An 18995-nucleotide genomic window follows, 5' to 3' on the forward strand; every position below is an offset into this window, starting at 1 on the left:
GCGGAGGCATGTTGCCAGCGCTTGGACTGCTCATTCATGTAGTGGAAAACATGGAAACAGGCGCAATTAAAACCGATCAGTGTGAGTATCATGTTGCTAGATGCAAGTAGTCGATTGATTCGATTGATCCATCAAGTCTGGTAGCTTTCCTGTGTGGATTCTGCTGGCGATGGAAGAAATACATCATCAGAAAGCGTCGAATTGAAAACAAAATACCAAATGACATACTACTACTGAGGAAAGGAAATGATCCAAGAAAAGCATTTTTGGAAGGCATCTACTAATATGAATACTTACAATGAACTAATATGACAAAATAGTTGGATTAAGACAGAGCCAGAGAGCGCGCTTGTCTACCTTACATGTCCAGTAATCTACGAACACCGATCTTACTCTGTCGGCACCTCCTGTATATTTGTGGTCCCATTTTCAGATAATTAACACGCACAAAAACTCTTATTATTGAAACATTAACAAAGCAAGATATATATATGAATCAACAAATGTATTTTTCCACCTAATTGATCGACCATGCATTAGATTATTGACCACACCAGGACAGTACTTATGGTTCCAATGTACTGGACAATTAATTCAACTATATATGTAATATTGAACAACTGTTTCGTTATGTATCTACCTTGAGCTATCCAGTAATCTACAAAAGCAGATCTGATTCTTTCGGTGCCTCTTACATGACCAATGAAAGTGTCTGCTCGACTTCATATAGATCGAAAATAGTGAGTTTCTTCAGGTGGAGAGGGTACTTGTTATAGAGATATAGATAATGACAGAAACACCATGGTGTAACAGTCATATAGACATATATACTATTATTTTTGCCCAGAATAGAGATATAGGCTATTATAGATAAATCAGAGTGGAACACAAATGCAACTGACGCGTGAACTAATTAAATAAAAAATGTACGCGTACATGTTCCATGCATATTATGGTTGCATGCAAGCCATTATGAGCACAACTCTTCTATTTAGTCGATTGATTGGTCTCCCCTGCATGGGCAATGTGTAAGAAAGCAAAGGATTAATCCAATGATTAAATAAATCTGGAGACAATTAGTATTATACATAGAGGAATCAGAAGACATTAGTAGTTACCAATACCTAGAGCTTGCTTTCAGTCGCGATGCATGAAGCGATTTTCTTACCCAGTGTGTACGGACAACTGAAGCCCATACACAACATCGTTCGGAACCATGGTACTTGATGATTTTTGGCGGCAGATAGGTCAACTTTTTGTAGATTACTCCTATTTGCAGATTAGTGAATAGGTCAAGGCAGATCAAACTCATGGAGAAGGAGGACAGGCAGATCAAACTCATGAAGAAGGGAGGACATGTCAAGGGCATACAGATCAGACATGGCAGGCGCATATAGATTGGACATGGCGGCCACAGGAGGATGTATAGCCCGCAGCTTTCTTTCCCTTTTTTTCACGAGGAGTTCTCTTTCTATTTTTTCTAGTGCCTTTTTTCCCGGCTGCAATAGCAGGCAACCTTTGATTGATTTTGTTTATGCACATATGTACCGTAGGAAAATAGTAATGGCATAGGTGGGTAATTTTCTTTCATTTGTAACGTTGATAGGTAATTGTTGAGATCTATTGGCTGTGGTTTCCCGAATTATTAAATTAATGCTAGATGTTTCTAATTTTTGTTAGAATTTCTAAGGTATTTTCTTTTTTCTAGTTAACCCATCATTTACTTTTTATGTTAAATAGATGAGCTCTGCTGAAGGTCATATATGTATTAATTTGCTACATCAAGGTTCCAAATAACTCACATGGTGCATCCACTTTCTTTTCCCAAATAAATCAAGGGCTCTTCCAAGGCTGTTTAAACAGTAAAATATATATCAAATAAAAAATCCTTTACAGCTATATAATATATACATACAAAAGAGTATTTACTTACTAATACTCCGAGCTGAAGAAACTTTTTAGCATCGTGTCACTTGTTTGGATGGAGAATAGTTGAAAAGAGTGAGAGAATACACACTACTACATATAAGACAAACATCTAGATGACGCACCTATGAGGCTGTGATAACCATTGTTTGCAACTACATCACACCAACATTCAATGGGGTCCTGTACATGTATTTTAGATATTAGATGAATTTAAGGTGCAGCTAAAAGAGTACAAAAAATAATATTGTGAAGAAAATGCTATGGAAAACATTATTACTGATGCAGCTATGATGGCCAATGTTATTAACTACACCTCTAAGAATAGTCTTGTGAACAAATTAATATGAAGATAGTACTACACAAACGTCTCACTGATTTCCTGCAAATAATGGTCACTGAAATTCATGTGCCATGTCTCAGACACAAGAACCGGAAACCACAACTTTAAGCTAAGTGCTTTTGTTAAGCCTCTGGAGCTCCTCATGGTAGTAAACAACCTAGTACGAAAGCCAAATCCTTCTATGTTCTTTTAACTCAAATCATCACATGTCTACTTTTTCCCCCACAAGTAAAATTATACAGCTCCTCTTGGTGGCAAGGAACCTAGGGAACAACCGAATTAGTACATTCATTCTTTTCTAATTCATATCGAATGGGCAATCTTGGACATCATGAGTTCAAAGAACATCAGAGAGAATACAAAATCTCTAGACACTAAGAAAATTTAGGTGACCGCAGAAACATGTTTGCACTCTCACTTGGACCTCCACCTCATCTTGAATCCTGGAACCTAACATGGTGGGTGTAACACTACTGCGAATCCAACTAACAAAAGATTCGGGACCCCTTCTCTATCATTTCGGTTATTACAGACTATATACTTTCCTGCCATTAAAGACATAATAAATTTTAATGTCCAGGCGCATAGCTGCAGTAACTATAGAATGTTATACAGGTCCGTGAGTGAAATTAACTCAAAGGTATACATGTAAACATGGGTTTTATTTGATGAACAATCATTGATTTCGCGCCTTGGTTTTCAGTAGGCTAGTGTCCAAAAGCTTATCAAACATGCATATCACCGGCTACAAAATTCTTGCACTGAAATCACGATCATAATGGCATAATTTTTTGCACACTCTAGCATTATTGTAACACCAGCGGACACATACTTACCAAATGCCGAATCAATATAGTGACACACTGGAACATGGTTTCTAATCTTATTCTGCTCCATCTCCCACTGTTGCCTCCATCTGCACGTACTCCACATATCACATAACTCCTTCTTCGGCTGCAGCTGTACGTGTGTTGTTACCTGTGCCGCACAGTAGGACTGATTTGGCTAGGACCTGAAGCCGAGTTACATGTACCTCTGTGCGCAAGGTAGGTTAATTGATCGTTCAAGAAGATTCAATAAACTGGTAGCAGAAGTCGGCGGCGACCATCATCAATCAGTTTGCTCCTGGAGTCCTGGTCCACGTGTGGTTCAATTAGGAAACATAAGGACTATATAAATTTTGCAGTGAAGCTCTACTCATGTGGAAATTAGATAAGAATTTTTTTTTTTTTGCTTTTTTTGCAAAGTGGACCGCACACAGATCACATTGAGATTTCTTCATTGAACTACATTTAGTCACTCAGCTACAAGCAAGTAGAGAAGCACTTCTCATGTGGAAATTAAGTAGTATTTTAGATAATTTTGTAGCTGGTCATGAGAGTAATTATATTAGTTCCTTGAATAACCTAATAATGTATTGAAATTCTAAAGCTTGAAGTTACACCAACCTATATGTATCAAAACAAAGATATTCAGCAAAATAATTAAGCTGTCATTGATTTCAAGGTGACCACTAAATATGGTACTTTGAAGAAACCGTAATGAGCAGGACCATAACTCACTATCATATAGGTTTGTTACCAGAAAATGCAACTTTCAGTTACACTTGAACGAAGATTTTTTTTTTTTGTTCTGAATGAACGGTGATTCATGTACCGCTTCCTTGGAGCTCCACATTAGGGATCCTCACAACTGATTGGCAACATATATAAAAAGAACAAAACACAGTCATATTCAGCAAGCGGCTAGTGAGAGCTGTACATCTGTAGTTCATTCATAGTTATCTACAACCAATCTGTAATTTATCTTGAATCTAAATGGTTTTCTATGAAACTAAGTTACTCAATCAACCTTTGAACATCCTATGTTGGAAATTGAGATGGGATGGGAAAATCTTGATAGAAGTAATGGGGACAATGGACATTAACCAATCTACAGCCTAGGGTTTGGGGAGGGGCGTCATATCAATGGGATAAGTGGAAGAAGGGAGTCGGCGGTGTACCTGGTCGTCTTCTTCGGTCTCCGGTGATAGCCTTCGTCTCCAGCGTTCCTGGCCTGGGTTACGGTCGTGGCTATCGCCGGTCGCCTCCCTGGCTCCCGCTGTTTCACGTTTGAGAGAAAGAAGAGATGGAAAAGATTGAGCGAATAGCTATGAGGTTTGGGGGTTGTTTTTTTAACTTAAAACTAATAATCCTTTTCTTTAGCGGGCATCATTTTTTTTTCTTAATGAGAGAGGAGAGATCTTACACGAAAATTGTGTTGCCTTGGTAATATTTTTTAACGTGGGCGAGTTTGTTTTTTGTAGATGACGTGGGTGAGATAACTTATCAAAGGCAATGGTGGGTAATTTCTTTACCTTTTAACCCATTGGCTATGGTCGCCTAATCAGTTTAAATTAATGGCTAGATGTTTCTAATTATTGTAGGATTTTCTAGACTAATTCTCTTTTTTCTGGTTATCTCGTTAAGCGTTTTTTATATATAATATAATAAATGCTAGTTACCTTCAGACTTTTGTATTTGGTTTAATGCTCATGCACAGCTAATATATCAATGCTGAAACGTGTTACCTTTACATTTTGTATTGTTAATTCTTATAGTATCTTCTAAGTTTATTGAAATCTGTTCAGTAAAATCATTGTACTGTACTCTGTAATAAAATAACTACTCTACTGTTGCACTAGCCACTGGATTAGTCTATATTTGTAGTATTCGAAATTTTAAATGGTGTTGCATTAGCGTATGAACATAAATAAAGTGTGGCAAGCTTTCCCAGATATGTGCTCAAGAAAACTGCTACCTGTTTTTCTAAATACTAGACGTTTGGGTACTTTAAATTAAACCGCAAAAACGTCTTATATTAAGGAACAGAGGGTGTAGAGTTCACTCAAATTATCCCAGTAAAGCTAGTCACACCTTTGTTAAAATTAATGTTCATTATGTTATCGGAGGAGGTCTGTAAGTTTGTCTCTAATGCCTGTCGACTACATACCTGACATCATGATGTAATGTTAAGTCATTTCCTTTTGTACAGTGTCACTGAATTGTCAAGGCGGTGATGGCATTTTATTTTAGTTGAACTGCACAAAATATGCTTAAAAGAAGAGGAAAGGTCAGGAATCGATCATTCTTTCAGAAAGAACTATATATGCCTTTCTGACATCAGCCGTTGTTGCCTTATTTATTCCTTCAAACAGGTGATTAGAAACAGTCTTGCTACCTTTTCCCATTAAGAATTTTGAATGCTTATATTTGTGAGACTATGCTTCAACTAGTGCCACTTTTATAGTAATCACACTTTCAATATCTATGCAAACAGGGATGCTCGATTTTAGTGGAACTGCACAAAAAGTCCAACTTGTTCAACATTAGGAGCATGTTTTCTTCCAAACCTTTATATCCAATTGGTGGCACTATGAGCTGTTCATTACGAAGGTACATGGTTTGCTACTATATTGCTACTCTTTTTGTACTACTGTCATTAGATAGTAATACTAGTGGTTTGCATGTGAATTTATTGGCAGGGTGGACCTACATTGGAGGTGCAGGACAGGATTCAATGATTGGATGCTCAATTTCGGTTGTATCGATTTCACCTCTTTCATCACTGCGAACATGGATATCCTTGGTCTGGTAAAGAATAGGCACTATATTTCTGCTCTGAACCAGCAAATCAATTCAGTATGAAATTGTTCAGGGCAAAACATGACTGTATCAAATTTTCCAGTGCAAAACATGACAGATGCTAAGCGGAAGAGACATGTTTAAACCAAAAATACAAGGTGGGATATATGTTTACTAGCTGCTTGATATTTGTGCAGACAGAGATGTTTGCCCGTTGCTATTTGGCAAACACACAAAGTGACCGCAATTTTGGTTGAACTGCACAAGAGAATAGTATAGTCCCTGCATGGAGTGCCATTTGAAAATAGACACAGAAAGATTGGATAGTCACTTCATGGACAGCAGAAAAGTAGTACTGTACTATTTATTGGCCAACACTAGGTGCTTCATTGCTTTGGTCTGATTATACAATGGGCATCATTTGCCTAAGTTAAAGTTTGTATTCCGAAAATAGTCTTGCAGTGTGATCGAGAGAAGACCAAATCATATTGCAGTGGATATTCCTCCATCATGTGTGGTTCATTCTCATGGTTCCAGCTATTGGTGAAACCACTTACGTTTGTAAGAGGAATTGTAGACTTCACAAACAAATTTGTCTTTCAGTCTGTACTGAATGTGCCAAGAGAAGCATCCATGTTAGTAAGCAGAACAGATGTTTTTTCTAGATCTTTGCTTTTGGAGCCACATATTTGTATATGATCTATGAATCATTGAGATGCATTAACATGTTAATCTTATGTATGGGAATCATACTAGTTCGTTTTAGTTGCGACGCAAGATCCAAAGTGGCTGATCTTTGCTTTTGGAGCTACATATTTTGTATATGATCTGTGAATCATTGAGATGCATTAGCAGTTCCTTATTTCTGTTCGCTCGGTGTTTACAAGTTACTGATCGGTCACTAGCTAGCCTACTAATGCGCTCCTGGCAGTTTTAGTTCCGACGCAAGATCCGAAGTGGCAGTTTTTTGAATAAAAATGCCTACCTCTAAAGAAACTGATAAGCTGCTCTGAAGAAAATGCCATGCGAATCTGAAAAAACTACCAGCAAAAACGTTCGCAAATGCCTTATCTCCCAGCTAAAGTTCATCAAATAATGCCCTCGGCTGTGACTCGTTGCATGCTGCTTCGCGTACTGGCTGCGAGCGATTTTGAGTGCCTGCATGCAGCCGGCCATAATTAAGGCAGCTAACTAATGTGAAAAAGATGCGCTTTAATTGTTGCGGGCCTTTGAAATCCATGGAATCATTATTGACAAGGAGGGAGATGATTTGAGTGCACTTGTTTGACCGTCATGCCGGCGTGCGACCCAGCACGGACGGGACGCACCACTGACGGGACGGGACGTCACAGTCATAATTTCAGTTTTTCTAGTTTTCCATGGCAAGCTGGCGCGCTAAGGCCATGCCTGCTTATGCATTGAATTCCGATGACCGCGATGACCGTCGCGTTTCCCGCGACACGCTAGTTCGCCTACCTTCCGCCTATAATTACTGTTTCCCGGGCTTCTCCGGTGGCACCATCACCCAACTCGCCCTATCCTCATAAGCCCCCACCGGCCTGGCATCGCTCGCCACTTATCCTCGCTCTCGCCACGTCCGCCATGCCCCCGCCCGTCCGCGATAGGCGACACCGGAGGCGGTCACCGCTGGAACTAGTGTTCGGTTTTTCACCGGAAGGCAGACAGAGGGAGGAGGCATTCTATCGGTCTTTAGATGGCAATGCGGAGATCGAGGACTTGTTGGAGTGCGACCGCCTGGCGGAGGAGCAGGAGTTGTTGGAGCGCGACCGCTTGGCGGAGGAGCAGCGTATCGCCGATTTGCGCCGCCAGCGGGACATGGAGCAGCAGCACACCGACGCTCTGAGTCGCAAGCAGAGCGCCCGCAACTGGGCCGACTACGTGGAGGATGGCGCCCGGCAAATAGCCATGGAGGATGGCGCCCGGCAAATAGCCATGGAGGCTGTCGGGCACGCATGCGTTCGTGACGCCGATTTTTACTACCAGCTCGTCAAGTGGGTTTTCCGCTTAGAAGCCGAAGCTTCGGTGGACCACGTCGGCATGGAAAGGGCCAACGCGCGCGAGCACCGCGCCCTATCGCACCTCTGGCAAGTCTGAGGCGAGACGGAGGACGCCAGTGCCGGCGTTTAGCGTGTACCACAGATGGCGGCCGGCATCGTCTAGTTAGCTAAGAGTAAGTTAGTACTTGTAAGCTACTAGAGTATTAGTGGGAGTAGATAGTTAACTTGGCTATGATTGTTGTCAACGTGGAAGTTCAGTACTCTATATGTGGATCGGACCTGTTACTTTGCTCTGAATGTTAAACTTTCCGTTTGAACGTATGGAATGGGCTGTTATTTTTTTAAATGGGTTGTATTTGTCCTCCACAGGTTTAGAAGCTGACTTGTGGGCCTACCAAGTTGACGCGTACACAATCAGGAGATGATTGTACGTGGAGAGGATGATAGCAGGGACCCGCCAAGGTCATGGCAGTATGCAAGCAAGTGCCTCCTTATTCAAGCCAATAAAAAATGTCTCCTCCTAATGGATTTCTGACATCTGGGTCCCATGCCATTGTCAACGTAGTCAATAAACGAGAGAATTGCACAACGAGCGGCTGACACCAGGGACCCAGCAGCTCGCCCAGTTATTTTTGTTTTGGGTTAATTTGATAAATGCCACTCCAAATCTGGTGTTTCTGAGAAATGCCACTGCAATTTCCAAACTTTGAAAAATGCCATTTCATGCCATTTTCAGTGGCATTTTTCGAAGTGTGGAGTGGCGTTTTTCAAAGTTTGCAAATTGCAGTGGCGTTTTCCAAAGTTTGCAAAAATTGTAGTGGCATTTTTCAAAGTTTGGAAATTGCAGTGCATTTTTATGAATCACCATAATTGGAGTGGCATTTATCTAATTTGTTTTTGAGACGGAAGCAGGGTGTCAACTGGCTGTGCGGGGCACTCTGGCCTGTCTAGACAGCCTTCTCTTTTAGGTTTACCACAGACCAGCCCAGTAGTTTTTTTTTCTTTCTGAAAATGGCTAGCCCAGTTTTTTTGTGATTTGCCAAGTAATTCGCTTTGTCAGGCCTGTTGGGCTGCAAATCTTTCAAGACGAGGAGAGCTTCATTCGGCTGGCCGAGAAAATGGCCTATCAATAATGAGAAATGGGATGTACATTTTTAAAACACATCAAACCGGCAATTAGTTTCAAATTTCTTTTTTTCATTTCGAGATTTTAAATTGCATTAATTTTTATGCATGGACAATTTGTTGGATTTTATATTGATATACATTTATTTTTAAAATCAGTTTGAATGTGACTCGAAATTTCGGGATTAAAAACAGTTCGGACGGCACCGAAATATACAAAATTTCATATAATTTTTTAATCGTGGCCACAATATGGGCTGTAATGCTAACAAAAAGAATATGGGCTCAAAAAAACCTTAAGAATTAGCAAATGGGTTGTAAATTATTAGAAATAATGGCAGATGGGTTGTATGTTGTTTTCCACAGATTTGAAGCTTTCCTAAAAAAAATGTTGACGCACAAGCACTAACTGTTGGATGTCCATCCAACGGCCGTCGTGCTTCTTCAATCTCTGCTCTTCCTGCTTCAGCCGCTCAAACAAGCGCCGGCGAGACTGCCTGCTCCCTCCTCCCCGCGGCCGGCTGTGCTACCGCACAGGCCTCATCGCCCCGCCGTACTCCCATCGCTGGCCTAGCCATCCCTCTACTCACCCACACCTGCTGTTATTCTCCGGTGACGGCAGACGAACCAGTAAACCCTCGTACAGTCGTACTCTCCTCCACGTGGGAAACAACTGTCGAGTCTTCCCTGCCTTCGTGTCATTCCCTTCCTAGGCCTCGCCGTCGTCCACCGCCCTGGTGCTCTCGGCGCGGCCTGGTCAACGTGGTCAACGACCGACATGCATTTGAAGTGGACTGTACGTGGAGAGGCTGACAGCTGGGTCCACGGCCGCACGCAAGGAAATGCCTCCTTATTACGCGCAAAATAATGATTCCTCCACCTGACATCTGGGACCCACCGAAAGGGCCTCTGTATTTCGCGAAAAAACGTTACCGCCGCTGACAGCTCGGACCCACCAGCTATATCTTCGCACGCAAGGAAGTGCCTCCTTATTACGCACACAAAAATGAATACTCCCCCTGCTAGCTGGGACCCAGTATAGTGGCAGGCTGACTTGTGGGCCTACTAAGTTGACGGGGACGGAGGGCGTTGTCAACTTAGTCAATATGCACGATTCTAGCTCCAGTGACCGTACGATGTCCATCCAACGGCCGTAGTGCTTCTTCAACCTCTGGTCTTCTTGCTCCAGCCGCCCAAACCAGCGCCGGTCATGCCTCGTGCTCCTGCCTCCCGTGGCCGACTGCGATGCGGCGGAGGCCTCACCGCCCCCTACTACTCTCACCGCTGGCCAGGCCATCCCTCTACTCACCCACACCCCCTGTTATTCTACGGTGACGGCAGCCTCACACCGCAGCGAACCAGTGAACCCTCATACTCCTCTACGCGTGGGCATCCACTGCCCCGTCTTCCCCGGCTCCGCGTCGTCCCCTTCCTAGGCCTCGCCGTCGTCCATCGCCCTGGTGCTCTCGGCGCGGCGTGGTCAACGTGGTCAACGACCGACATGCATCTGAAGTGGACTGTACGTGGAGAGGCTGACAGCTGGGTCCACGGCCGCACGCAAGGAAATGCCTCCTTATTACGCGCAAAATAATGATTCCTCCACCTGACATCTGGGACCCACCGAAAGGGCCTCTGTATTTCGCGAAAAAACGTTACCGCCGCTGACAGCTCGGACCCACCAGCTATATCTTCGCACGCAAGGAAGTGCCTCCTTATTACGCACACAAAAATGAATACTCCCCCTGCTAGCTGGGACCCAGTATAGTGGCAGGCTGACTTGTGGGCCTACTAAGTTGACGGGGACGGAAGGCTTTGTCAACTTAGTCAATATGCACGATTCTAGCTCCAGTGACCGTACGATGTCCATCCAACGGCCGTAGTGCTTCTTCAACCTCTGGTCTTCTTGCTCCAGCCGCCCAAACCAGCGCCGGTCATGCCTCGTGCTCCTGCCTCCCGTGGCCGACTGCGATGCGGCGGAGGCCTCACCGCCCCCTACTACTCTCACCGCTGGCCAGGCCATCCCTCTACTCACCCACACCCCCTGTTATTCTACGGTGACGGCAGCCTCACACCGCAGCGAACCAGTGAACCCTCATACTCCTCTACGCGTGGGCATCCACTGCCCCGTCTTCCCCGGCTCCGCGTCGTCCCCTTCCTAGGCCTCGCCGTCGTCCATCGCCCTGGTGCTCTCGGCGCGGCGTGGTCAACATGGTCAACGACCGACATGCATCTGAAGTGGACTGTACGTGGAGAGGCTGACAGCTGGGTCCACGGCCGCACGCAAGGAAATGCCTCCTTATTACGCGCAAAATAATGATTCCTCCACCTGACATCTGGGACCCACCGAAAGGGCCTCTGTATTTCGCGAAAAAACGTTACCGCCGCTGACAGCTCGGACCCACCAGCTATATCTTCGCACGCAAGGAAGTGCCTCCTTATTACGCACACAAAATGAATACTCCCCCTGCTAGCTGGGACCCAGTATAGTGGCAGGCTGACTTGTGGGCCTACTAAGTTGACGGGGACGGAGGGCTTTGTCAACTTAGTCAATATGCACGGTTCTAGCTCCAGTGACCGTACGATGTCCATCCAACGGCCGTAGTGCTTCTTCAACCTCTGGTCTTCTTGCTCCAGCTGCCCAAACCAGCGCCGGTCATGCCTCGTGCTCCTGCCTCCCGTGGCCGGCTGCGATGCGGCGGAGGCCTCACCGCCCCCTACTACTCTCACCGCTGGCCAGGCCATCCCTCTACTCACCCACACCCCCTGTTATTCTACGGTGACGGCAGCCTCACACCGCAGCGAACCAGTGAACCCTCATACTCCTCTACGCGTGGGCATCCACTACCGCGTCTTCCCCGGCTCCGCGTCGTCCCCTTCCTAGGCCTCGCCGTCGTCCATCGCCCTGGTGCTCTCGGCGCGGCGTGGTCAACGTGGTTAAGGAACGACTTCCATCGGAAGAGTACTGTACGTGGTGAGGCTGACAGCTGGGTCCACGGCATCCGCAAGGAAGTGCCTCCTTATTACGCGGAAAATAATTATTCCTCCACCTGACAGCAGGGACCCACCGGACGGGCCACCGTATTTGGCAAAAAAAAAGTTTCCCCCTGACTGCTGGGACCCACCGGACGGGCCACCATATTTCGCGAAAAAACGTTCCCCCCGCTGTCAGCTCGGACCCACCGGAAGTGCCTCCTTATTACACAAAAAAAATGAATACTCCCCCTGCTAGTTGGGACCCACCTTGGTGGGTGGCTGACTTGTGGGCCTACTAAGTTGACGGGGATGGAGTGCTTTGTCAACTTAGTCAATATAAACGATTCTAGCTCCAGTGACCGTACGATGTCCATCCAACGGCCGTAGTGTTTCTTCAACCTCTGGTCTTCTTGCTCCAGCCGCCCAAAGCAGCGCCGGTCGTGCCGCATGCTCCTGCCTCCCGTGGCCGGCTGTGCTGCCGCGGAGGCCTCACCGCCCCCTACTATTCCCACCGCTGGCCAGGCCCTGCGGCGACGGCAGCCTCACACCGCAGCCGAACCAGTGAACCCTCGTACTCCTCTCCACGCGGGCTTCCACTGCCGCATCTTCCCCGGCTCCGCGTCGTCCTCTTCCTAGGCCTCACCGTCGTCCACCGCCCTGGTGCTCTCGGCGCAGCGTGGTTAACGTGGTCAAGGAACGACTTTCATCGGAAGAGTACTGTACGTGGAGAGGCTGACAGCTGGGTCCACGGACGCAGCAAGGAAGTGCCTCCTTATTACGCGCAAAATAATTATTCCTCCACCTGACAGCGGGGACCCACTTAACGGGCCACCGTATTTTGCGAAAAAACGTTACCCCCTGACTGCTGGGACCCACCAGCTATATCTTCGCACGCAAGGAAGTGCGTCCGGGCAAAAAAAAAACGATTCGCCCCCTGACTGCTGGGACCCACCAGCTACATCTTCGCACGCAAGGAAGTGCCTGACAGTCGGGACCCACCTGATCGAAGCGTACGTGGCGTTGTCATTCTGGTCGCGAACGTGTACGTACATACTAGTCGATGTAGAGGCGCGCACGTGTCGTAGTAGAGGCGCGCACATAGCATGTACACGTAAGTACAGCGGCCAGTGTGCAAGAAAGAAAATACGGCCACGTACGTACATACGGGCAGGGTCTCGAACGCCTACTCGCGCATACGTACGGCCAGGGCTCGTGTACATGGCAGGGTCGGAACGGATAAACTGCGTCGTCGTCATGTTCATGGGGAGCCAACCGGCTGGGTCGGAACAGAATGCGTCGTCGTGTCATCGGGAGGGCTTGGACGGAACAGCCGATGGAAATGAGGCCTGGCGTACCGCAGAACGGAGGAAACGGCCTTGTGTTCGACCGGCCACGTTCGAAACGGGATCCTGTTCATCGGGAGGGGTCTGGCGTACCGCAAAACGGAGGAAACGGACCTCCTACGGTCGAAATGGGGGTCCTGTTGATCGGGAGGGGTGTGGCGTACCGCAAAACGGAGGAAACGGACGTGTGTTGGAGCGCTACAGTCGAAACGGGGGTCCTGTTCATCGGGAGGGGTGTGGCGTACAGCAAAACGGGACTCCATGGGATACTGTTCATCTCCACCATCGACCCCCTCTAGCCCCCACGGGCTACTGTTCATCCACCATCGACCTCCTCTAGCCTCCACCTGCGACTGTTCATCCACGGGCTCCTGTTCATCCAGCCTCCACCGCGCGCTACTCCACCGGCTACTGTTCAACCAGCCCTCTCCACAGGCTCCTGTTCAACCACCCCTCCACCGTCTACTGTTCATCCAGCCCTCCACCATCTACTGTTCATCCAGCCCTTCACGGGGTGGTCCTGTTCATCTAGCCCTCCACAGGGTCCTGTTCATCCAGCCCCAACCGGCTCGATCGATCGGGGTCCTGTTCATCCAGAGGCAACACCACGGGTGAAAGAACATGTGGTGCCCCCATGTTTGGTTTTGGTAATTGACGACAATCTCTATGGACTAATGGTTGCCTTGAGTTATATTTGAAGGTTTTGTCCATAGGCTTTTCTTGGAGTACATGTGTTGGTTTCAAGGAGAGTTTGTGTTGACCAAGGTGCTATTAAGGAATTATCCAAAGATTGGTCATGTGAGAGTTGAGCTTATTGCAAGCATGTCTTGAAGAAGAAGATTGTGTGATCATTCATGTTTACCTTCAAGACATCATCCAAATGAAGAGAGTTGGAAAGATTCTAGGTTGATCAAGACTAAGTCAAGAGTGAATCAAGTTGATCAACTCACAAAGTGTAGAAGATGTACCGAGAGGGATCAAGTGATCCCATGGTATGGTAAGCATTATCCATTGTGCTTTGTGTACTAACCCATGGTCTATGTGAGAGTTCTATGTGGGGTTAGGTACGTGTTCATAGGCTTGCGTCAAGAGGAAGATATCACTCAACCCATGGAGAGGATGACATCAAGTGGTGATCGTCATCAAGATTGCCGTGTGCAAGTTCAAGTGGAGCATCACGAAGAGATCAAGTGCTTGAAGCTTGCCGTCCATTGTGGTGACAATGGACTTGTGAAGATGTGCCGAAGAGTGGCTCACCCATAATGGACTATGGGGGAGTAATCATCTAATCTTCATCGAGCCAACGCAATCAAGAAAGGTGGTCCAACTTGAGGGAGTCAAGATCGTCATCATCTAGCTCAAGTGGACCATGTGCAAGGCAAAGGTTTGCCCTTGATAGGTTTTCTATTTTACCGGTCTCATGGTGGTAGTTGGGAGACCGGGTTATAGGATCGACAGCCGTACTATCAAGGGGGGCTCTCAAGTGAGTAGCTTGATCATATCGTTCGTCGAGAGCTCAAACCATTGCATCCTTGCATCATGTTTCTTGGTTCTTGTTTGGTTCTCTTTGTGAGTCTTAGAGCTTATGGTCATCTTGATGACAAGCTTGAGTTCATCGAAAACGGAGTTTGCATGCGTCTTCTATGATGTTTTCGATGTTGGAGGTTTTACCGGTCTTACCCGAGGAAGGGTTCTCACCATTTTCTTTTGGGCCTTTTCTCATTTCCTTCTTATTGGTATTTCTATCAATATTGTGTTAGCCCTTGTCGCTAGCTTTCCAACAAACTTGGTTTCGTCGAAATCGGAGTCTGTTTGCAGAAGTTGTGTCAGTTTTGGTGTTCTGAAAAGGCTGCAGCGGTACTACCGCGGACAGGAGCGGATGTAATTTTTTATTACCGCTCTTGGGAGCGGTACTACCGCTCTTGGGAGTGGTACTACCGCTTGGAGCAGTACTACCGCGGCTACTTCCGCTGTTTTACTGTCAAGAAGTATATCATCAAACCAACACAAATCTTCTGGGCTTGAACACATCATTCATGAGTGCTTGAAACGTTGCAGGAGCATTTGTAAGCCCGCATCACATTGAATTCATAGTTAGAAGGGGTGCCCCCTCACAAAAGGGGGCCGCAGTGACCAGGCCCGGGCGACTGTTTACCAAAAACACAGGTCTCCGCAAAGTCGTAAGACCATGTATGGGGGCTGACGCCTGCCCAGTGCCGGAAGGTCAAGGAAGTTGGTGAACTGATGACAGGGAAGCCGGCGACCGGAGCCCCGGTGAACGGCGGCCGCTCGGGACCAAAAACTCGTCACAAGTCCAGCGGTGGTAGGCACGGATGTAATTTTTTAGTACCGCTCGCAAGCAGTAGTACCGCTACCCTTAGCAGTAGTACCGCTACCCCTAGCGGTAGTACCGTGAGGTCAAGCGGTACTACCGCTCCGACGGTTCTTCTGGCTTTTTTGCCTCCTCGCTGTTGTGTTTCAAAGGGCTACTACCGCCCTAGCGGTAGTACCGCTCCTTGGAGCGGTAGTACCGCTCGGTTCGGGCTGTGACCATAACGGTTGGATTTTTCCCCACCTATAAAAGGGGGTCTTCTTCCCCAATGAACCTTATCTCTTGAGCTCGTGTTCTTCCCCCATTGTTGACCTTCTTCGAGCTTGCTAACTCTCAATCCCTCCATGGATTCTTGCTAGTTTTTGAGGGAAAAGAGAGAGGAGATCTAGATCCACATTTCCACCAATCACTTTCTCCTCTATGTGAGGGGAACCCCTTGGATCTAGATCTTGGAGTTCTTGGTGTTCTCCTTCTTGTTCTTCCTCTCATTTTCCTCCCTAGCATTAGTTGCTTCGGTGGGATTTGAGAGAGAAGGACTTGGGCACTCCGTGTTCCCTTGCCATTGCATTTGGTGCATAGGTTTGAGTTCTCCACGGTGATACGTGGAAGTGAAGTTTGAGAAGCTTATTACTCTTGGGTGTTTGGGCACCCTAGAGCTTGTTCCTCTTGGGTGCCTTGGCGTCCTAGACGGTTGGTGTTGTTCAGAGCTCAATCATTGTGGTGTAAAGCTCCGGGCAAGCGTCGGGGTCTCCAATTAGGTTGTGGAGATCGCCCCGAGCAATTTGACGGGTACCGGTGACTGCCCCCAAGGGTTGCCAAAGTGTACGGGTTCGGTGACCGCCCCCAAGGGTTGCCATTTGTACGGGTTCGGTGACCGCCCTCAAGGGTCCCTTAGTGGAATCACGACATCTTGCATTGTGCGAGGGCGTGAGAAGATTACGGTGGCCCTAGTGGCTTCTTGGGGAGCATTGTGCCTCCACACCGCTCCAAACGGAGATTAGCATCCGCAAGGGTGTGAACTTCCGGATACATCGTCGTCTCCACGTGCCTCGGTTATCTCTTACCCGAGCCCTTTACTTATGCACTTTACTTTGTGATAACCATATTGTTTCTTGTCTTATATCTTGCTATCACCTAAGTAGTTTTTCTTGCTTAGCATAAGTTTTTGGTGCACATAGGTGAGCCTAGTTGTTGTAGGTTTTGTGCTTGACAAATTAACCGCTAGGTTTATTCCGCTTTTGTTCAAGCCTCAACCGTAATTATTTTAAAGCGCCTATTCACCCCCCCTCTAGGCGACATCCACAATCTTTCAACGGGGTCCTGTTCATCCACCCCCACCGGGAACTGTTCATCCACCCCCCCAGCAACGCTCACTATTCATCTAGAGGCAACATCGATCGGCCTCAGTTAGCAGCAGTAGCGAAGGAATCACTCGATCGGGTTCAGTTAATAGCCATCGATCGATCGCTTGGGTTCAGTAACGCGTAGCCTGCAGTGCAATCGCTCGGGTTCAGTTAGAGCCCAACGCCTCGCTCGGGTTCAGTTAGAGCCCAATGCCTCGCACCCACGCGCGTGCGTGTACGAGAGAAACGCGCATCGCTCGGCCCCTACCACCCACCATAACCGGGAACACCCCGATATTTTCCTCGCCCTCGCTTCTACCATGGTTTTTTTATCATGGACGGCCCAAAGAATGTCATGCAGCTGCGTCTCCGGCCCGACCAGGACGAAAAGCCCATTTTCTGTCATGATTTTTGTCATAGAAGTAGGACCCCACCACATCTATGATGATACCGGGTTTTGTCACAATTATCGTCATAGAAGTGTCATAAGTATGACAGAAAAAAATTGTTCGGCCCAAAATGTCACGTATGTGTCTTTTTTTTGTAGTGTGTTATTAAGACTGGCATATCTCTCATGCCACAATGACACCGTCGTGTCATAACACTGTCCGTTCCCATCGGCACGTCCAAGGCAGGACACCCCTAGATCCTTACCATAATCACATGTTAGCAAAATACCTGATGAATGCAATAGTGCTCACATGACATGCAACAGTGTTCGCGCAATAGTGCTCAAATTGACATGACCAATGCATGCTTCTACTACTACTACTACTACTACTACTACTACTACTACTACTACTACTACTACTATATGGTGCAAAACTACTCCGATGCAACCATGCAGACAATTCATTATAACCCAAGTCCAATAATGCTTGCCTTGACCAAAGTAATCAGCAAGAGGTTCTTCAAAACTCCCGGTATAGTCCCCCTCTTCGTTTTCTAAAAATAAAAGTCCAAATTCAATTTTTTGCAACAGTACAAAATGTTGTCTCAAAATATTTTTAATTAAATATTGAAATAAACTAGATTGGAAAACAAGAATTTCAGAAAAAGAATCAGTAGAAAATGATCTGTGGTTTAAAAGTTATTAAGGATTTAAAACCAGAGACCTCTCTATAAATAAAGTAACTGCCAGCGGGTCCTTGAGGTAATAACTGAAAGCGCCTCGGATAGGAATACGCTTCCTGGAGAAGAAAGCGTAAAGAGTCACAAGACGCTTTTGAAAATAACAGAAAAGAACATAATACTGACGGGTGGGCCCCACCCGTCAGGTTTGAAATTCAAACGCGCTCTCCGCGTGCGTATACAGAGGGGATGCGGTGGTCACCAGCGGCGATCGCCGGCGTTTCAAGAGGCGGCGATGGTCAGATGTGTTCGGGGTGGCACCCCGTGTCTGTGGGTGGTGGTGGTCGCCAGCGAGCACCAGAACAACGTGGAGGTCGTCTCCAGCGGACAGCTGCGTCGGGTGGTTGTGGGACTCGCCGGAAGGGCTCCTTGTGTCAAATTGAAGCATGGGATCGACTATTGGATGTGTTTAGAGGCTACTGGTGGAGTTTTGAAGGTGGAGGTGGAGTAACGGCGTCGTGCTGATCGGGGAAGATGGCGGCGGATCGGTGGTCGGTGCTGGGGAAGAAGACCTCCCCAAGGTCGAGGTGGTGTGCGGGTGGTCGATTGGGATGGTGGTGGCGTGGTGTGGATGAAGAACGGGGCTCGGGGTAGCCTTTTATAGGCGATCCGAGCAGGTCCGTGGCGGAGTGGATCACGTCGGAGTTAACTCTGGCCGGTGAGGTAGGTTTGGATGACGGGTGCGGTCGACGTGGAGTGGATGAGGTCAAGGGAGTCTCTTGAAGCGCCAGCGCGACGTCCACGAGCTCCACGGCCTTATCCACGGCGAGGTGTCCACATGGGTGTGGCGGCGGTGTCTGTCTCCGGCGACTGCCAAACGGGCGCGGTGTGGCTCGGG

General features: G+C 47.0%; 2 long non-coding RNA genes across 2 annotated transcripts; both read right to left on the reverse strand.

Annotated features, from left to right (window-relative positions):
* Window positions 1-2858: 2858 nt before the first annotated feature.
* On the reverse strand, window positions 2859-5901 carry LOC109777839 (uncharacterized). The gene is made up of 2 exons (XR_005772282.3): window positions 4272-5901; window positions 2859-3402 (listed from the first exon to the last, which is right to left on the reverse strand). It is a non-coding gene; the product is annotated as an uncharacterized lncRNA (long non-coding RNA).
* An 11789-nt stretch (window positions 5902-17690) lies between these two features.
* LOC120975408 (uncharacterized) lies at window positions 17691-18701 on the reverse strand. Its single transcript, XR_005771178.2, has 2 exons — window positions 18142-18701; window positions 17691-17971 (listed from the first exon to the last, which is right to left on the reverse strand). It is a non-coding gene; the product is annotated as an uncharacterized lncRNA (long non-coding RNA).
* Between the last annotated feature and the right edge of the window lie 294 nt (window positions 18702-18995).

This window comes from Aegilops tauschii, chromosome 3 (genome assembly GCF_002575655.3).
Source record: "Aegilops tauschii subsp. strangulata cultivar AL8/78 chromosome 3, Aet v6.0, whole genome shotgun sequence".
NCBI lineage: Eukaryota > Viridiplantae > Streptophyta > Magnoliopsida > Poales > Poaceae > Aegilops > Aegilops tauschii.